Consider the following 6,770-nt stretch of genomic DNA (forward strand, 5'->3'; position numbering starts at 1 on the left):
AATGAATCAGATCGACCTGCTCATTACTTTGACTCATATACGGTTTGGTTACATTTTTCTGAGTTTTCCAGATAATGAGTAATTATGTGCTCAAACACACATATTTTGTGATTTTTCAAATTTTTAACCTTAATAACTTCGGCAAAGAATATTCAAATTTCGTCAACAATGACTCAAATGAATCAGATCGACCTGCTCATTACTTGGTCTCATATACGGTTTGGTTGTATTTTTCTGAGTTTTCCAGATAATGAGTGATTATGTGCTCAAACACACATATTTTGTGATTTTTCAAACTTTGAACCTTAATAACTTCGGCACAGAATATTCAAATTTCGTCAACAATGACTCAAATGAATCAGATCGACTTGCTCATTACTTTGACTCATATACGGTTTGGTTGTATTTTTCTGAGTTTTCCAGATAATGAGTAATTAATGTGCTCAAACACACATATTTTGCGAATTTTCAAACTTTGAACCTTAATAACTTCGGCAAAGAATATTCAAATTTCGTCAACAATGACTCAAATGAATCAGATCGACCTGCTCATTACTTGGTCTCATATAGGGTTTGGTTGTATTTTTCTGAGTTTTCCAGATAATGAGTAATTAATGTGCTCAAACACACATATTTTGCGAATTTTCAAACTTTGAACCTTAATAACTTCGGCAAAGAATATTCAAATTTCGTCAACAATGACTCAAATGAATCAGATCGACCTGCTCATTACATTGACTCATATACGGTTTGGTTGTATTTTTCTGAGTTTTCCAGATAATGAGTGATTATGTGCTCAAACACACATATTTTGTGATTTTTCAAACTTTGAACCTTAATAACTTCGACAAAGAATATACAAATTTCGTCAAGAATGACTCTAATGAATCAGATCGACCTGCTCATTACTTTGACTCATATACGGTTTGGTTACATTTTTCTGAGTTTTCCAGATAATGAGTAATTATGTGCTCAAACACACATATTTTGTGATTTTTCAAATTTTTAACCTTAATAACTTCGGCAAAGAATATTCAAATTTCGTCAACAATGACTCAAATGAATCAGATCGACCTGCTCATTACTTGGTCTCATATACGGTTTGGTTGTATTTTTCTGAGTTTTCCAGATAATGAGTAATTAATGTGCTCAAACTCACATATTTTGTGACATTTCAAACTTTGAACCTTAATAATTTCGGCACAGAATATTCAAATTTCGTCAAGAATGACACAAATGAATCAGATCGACCTGCTCCTTAATTTGACTCATAAAATTTCGTTGTATTTTTCTTACTTTTCCAGATAATGAGTAAATAATGTGCTCAAACACACATATTTTGCGAATTTTCAAACTTTGAACCTTAATAACTTCGGCAAAGAATATTCAAATTTCGTCAACAATGACTCAAATGAATCAGATCGACCTGCTCATTACTTTGACTCATATACGGTTTGGTTGTATTTTTCTGAGTTTTCCAGATAATGAGTAATTAATGTGCTCAAACTCACATATTTTGTGACATTTCAAACTTTGAACCTTAATAATTTCGGCACAGAATATTCAAATTTCGTCAAGAATGACACAAATGAATCAGATCGACCTGCTCCTTAATTTGACTCATAAAATTTCGTTGTATTTTTCTTACTTTTCCAGATAATGAGTAAATAATGTGCTCAAACACACATATTTTGTAACTTTTCAAACTTTGAACCCTAATAACTTCGGCACAGAATATTCAAATTTTGTCAACAATGACTCAAATGAATCAGATCGACCTGCTCATTACATTGACTCATATACGGTTTGGTTGTATTTTTCTGAGTTTTCCAGATAATGAGTGATTATGTGCTCAAACACACATATTTTGTGATTTTTCAAACTTTGAACCTTAATAACTTCGACAAAGAATATACAAATTTCGTCAAGAATGACTCTAATGAATCAGATCGACCTGCTCATTACTTTGACTCATATACGGTTTGGTTACATTTTTCTGAGTTTTCCAGATAATGAGTAATTATGTGCTCAAACACACATATTTTGTGATTTTTCAAATTTTTAACCTTAATAACTTCGGCAAAGAATATTCAAATTTCGTCAACAATGACTCAAATGAATCAGATCGACCTGCTCATTACTTGGTCTCATATAGGGTTTGGTTACATTTTTCTGAGTTTTCCAGATAATGAGTAATTATGTGCTCAAACACACATATTTTGTGATTTTTCAAATTTTTAACCTTAATAACTTCGGCAAAGAATATTCAAATTTCGTCAACAATGACTCAAATGAATCAGATCGACCTGCTCATTACTTGGTCTCATATAGGGTTTGGTTGTATTTTTCTGAGTTTTCCAGATAATGAGTGATTATGTGCTCAAACACACATATTTTGTGATTTTTCAAACTTTGAACCTTAATAACTTCGGCACAGAATATTCAAATTTCGTCAACAATGACTCAAATGAATCAGATCGACCTGCTGCTTAATTTGACTCATACGATTTCGTTGTATTTTTCTGAGTTTTCCAGATAATGAGTAATTAATGTGCTCAAACACACATATTTTGTGACTTTTCAAACTTTGAACCTTAATAACTTCGGCACAGAATATTCAAATTTCGTCAACAATGACTCAAATGAATCAGATCGACCTGCTCATTACTTTGACTCATATACGGTTTGGTTGTATTTTTCTGAGTTTTCCAGATAATGAGTGATTATGTGCTCAAACACACATATTTTGTGATTTTTCAAATTTTGAACCTTAATAACTTCGGCAAAGAATATTCAAATTTCGTCAACAATGACTCAAATGAATCAGATCAACCTGCTCATTACTTGGTCTCATATAGGGTTTGGTTGTATTTTTCTGAGTTTTCCAGATAATGAGTGATTATGTGCTCAAACACACATATTTTGTGATTTTTCAAACTTTGAACTTTAATAACTTCGGCACAGAATATTCAAATTTCGTCAACAATGACTCAAATGAATCAGATCGACCTGCTCATTACTTGGTCTCATATACGGTTTGGTTGTATTTTTCTGAGTTTTCCAGATAATGAGTAATTATGTGCTCAAACACACATATTTTGTGATTTTTCAAATTTTGAACCTTAATAACTTCGGCAAAGAATATTCAAATTTCGTCAACAATGACTCAAATGAATCAGATCAACCTGCTCATTACTTGGTCTCATATAGGGTTTGGTTGTATTTTTCTGAGTTTTCCAGATAATGAGTGATTATGTGCTCAAACACACATATTTTGTGATTTTTCAAACTTTGAACCTTAATAACTTCGGCACAGAATATTCAAATTTCGTCAACAATGACTCAAATGAATCAGATCGACCTGCTGCTTAATTTGACTCATACGATTTCGTTGTATTTTTCTGAGTTTTCCAGATAATGAGTAATTAATGTGCTCAAACTCACATATTTTGTGACTTTTCAAACTTTGAACCTTAATAACTTCGGCAAAGAATATTCAAATTTCGTCAACAATGACTCAAATGAATCAGATCGACCTGCTCATTACATTGACTCATATACGGTTTGGTTGTATTTTTCTGAGTTTTCCAGATAATGAGTGATTATGTGCTCAAACACACATATTTTGTGATTTTTCAAACTTTGAACCTTAATAACTTCGACAAAGAATATACAAATTTCGTCAAGAATGACTCTAATGAATCAGATCGACCTGCTCATTACTTTGACTCATATACGGTTTGGTTACATTTTTCTGAGTTTTCCAGATAATGAGTAATTATGTGCTCAAACACACATATTTTGTGATTTTTCAAATTTTTAACCTTAATAACTTCGGCAAAGAATATTCAAATTTCGTCAACAATGACTCAAATGAATCAGATCGACCTGCTCATTACTTGGTCTCATATACGGTTTGGTTGTATTTTTCTGAGTTTTCCAGATAATGAGTGATTATGTGCTCAAACACACATATTTTGTGATTTTTCAAACTTTGAACCTTAATAACTTCGGCACAGAATATTCAAATTTCGTCAACAATGACTCAAATGAATCAGATCGACTTGCTCATTACTTTGACTCATATACGGTTTGGTTGTATTTTTCTGAGTTTTCCAGATAATGAGTAATTAATGTGCTCAAACACACATATTTTGCGAATTTTCAAACTTTGAACCTTAATAACTTCGGCAAAGAATATTCAAATTTCGTCAACAATGACTCAAATGAATCAGATCGACCTGCTCATTACTTGGTCTCATATAGGGTTTGGTTGTATTTTTCTGAGTTTTCCAGATAATGAGTAATTAATGTGCTCAAACACACATATTTTGCGAATTTTCAAACTTTGAACCTTAATAACTTCGGCAAAGAATATTCAAATTTCGTCAACAATGACTCAAATGAATCAGATCGACCTGCTCATTACTTGGTCTCATATAGGGTTTGGTTGTATTTTTCTGAGTTTTCCAGATAATGAGTAATAAATGTGCTCAAACACACATATTTTGCGAATTTTCAAATTTTGAACCTTAATAACTTCGGCAAAGAATATTCAAATTTCGTCAACAATGACTCAAATGAATCAGATCGACCTGCTCATTACTTGGTCTCATATACGGTTTGGTTGTATTTTTCTGAGTTTTCCAGATAATGAGTGATTATGTGCTCAAACACACATATTTTGCGAATTTTCAAACTTTGAACCTTAATAACTTCGGCACAGAATATTCAAATTTCGTCAACAATGAATCAAATGAATCAGATAGACCTGCTCATTACATTGACTCATATACGGTTTGGTTGTATTTTTCTGAGTTTTCCAGATAATGAGTAATTAATGTGCTCAAACTCACATATTTTGTGACTTTTCAAACTTTGAACCTTAATAATTTCGGCACAGAATATTCAAATTTCGTCAACAATGACTCAAATGAATCAGATAGACCTGCTCATTACATTGAATCATATACGGTTTGGTTGTATTTTTCTGAGTTTTCCAGATAATGAGTAATTAATGTGCTCAAACTCACATATTTTGTGACTTTACAAACTTTGAACCTTATTAATTTCGGCACAGAATATTCAAATTTCGTTAACAATGACTCAAATGAATCAGATCGACCTGCTCATTACTTCGACTCATATACGATTTGATTGTATTTTTCTGAGTTTTCCAGATAATGAGTAAGTAATGTGCTCAAACTCACATATTTTGTGACTTTACAAACTTTGAACCTTATTAATTTCGGCACAGAATATTCAAATTTCGTCAACAATGACTCAAATGAATCAGATCGACCTGCTCATTACTTCGACTCATATACGATTTGATTGTATTTTTCTGAGTTTTCCAGATAATGAGTAATTAATGTGCTCAAACTCACATATTTTGTGACTTTTCAAACTTTGAACCTTAATAATTTCGGCACAGAATATTCAAATTTCGTCAAGAATGACTCTAATTTGACTCATACGATTTCGTTGTATTTTTCTGAGTTTTCCAGATAATGAGTAATTAATGTGCTCAAACACACATATTTTGTGATTTTTCAAATTTTTAACCTTAATAACTTCGGCAAAGAATATTCAAATTTCGTCAACAATGACTCAAATGAATCAGATCGACCTGCTCATTACTTGGTCTCATATAGGGTTTGGTTGTATTTTTCTGAGTTTTCCAGATAATGAGTAATTAATGTGCTCAAACACACATATTTTGCGAATTTTCAAACTTTGAACCTTAATAACTTCGGCAAAGAATATTCAAATTTCGTCAACAATGACTCAAATGAATCAGATCGACCTGCTCATTACTTGGTCTCATATAGGGTTTGGTTGTATTTTTCTGAGTTTTCCAGATAATGAGTAATTAATGTGCTCAAACACACATATTTTGTGATTTTTCAAATTTTGAACCTTAATAACTTCGGCAAAGAATATTCAAATTTTGTCAACAATGACTCAAATGAATCAGATCGACCCGCTCATTACTTTGACTCATATACGATTTCGTTGTATTTTTCTGAGTTTTCCAGATAATGAGTAATTAATGTGCTCAAACACACATATTTTGTGACTTTTCAAACTTTGAACCTTAATAACTTCGGTAAAGAATATTCAAATTTCGTCAACAATGACTCAAATGAATCAGATCGACCTGCTCATTACTTTGACTCATATACGGTTTGGTTGTATTTTTCTGAGTTTTCCAGATAATGAGTGATTATGTGCTCAAACACACATATTGTGTGATTTTTCAAACTTTGAACCTTAATAACTTCGACAAAGAATATACAAATTTCGTCAAGAATGACTCTAATGAATCAGATCGACCTGCTCATTACTTTGACTCATATACGGTTTGGATACATTTTTCTGAGTTTTCCAGACAATGAGTAATTAATGTGCTCAAACTCACATATTTTGTGACTTTTCAAACTTTGAACCTTAATAACTTCGGCAAAGAATTTTCAAATTTCGTCAACAATGACTCAAATGAATCAGATCGACCTGCTCATTACATTGACTCATATACGGTTTGGTTGTATTTTTCTGAGTTTTCCAGATAATGAGTGATTATGTGCTCAAACACACATATTTTGTGATTTTTCAAACTTTGAACCTTAATAACTTCGACAAAGAATATACAAATTTCGTCAAGAATGACTCTAATGAATCAGATCGACCTGCTCATTACTTTGACTCATATACGGTTTGGTTACATTTTTCTGAGTTTTCCAGATAATGAGTAATTATGTGCTCAAACA

The sequence above is a fragment of the Euwallacea fornicatus genome, unplaced genomic scaffold, assembly GCF_040115645.1.
Source record: "Euwallacea fornicatus isolate EFF26 unplaced genomic scaffold, ASM4011564v1 scaffold_72, whole genome shotgun sequence".
NCBI classification, from domain to species: domain Eukaryota; kingdom Metazoa; phylum Arthropoda; class Insecta; order Coleoptera; family Curculionidae; genus Euwallacea; species Euwallacea fornicatus.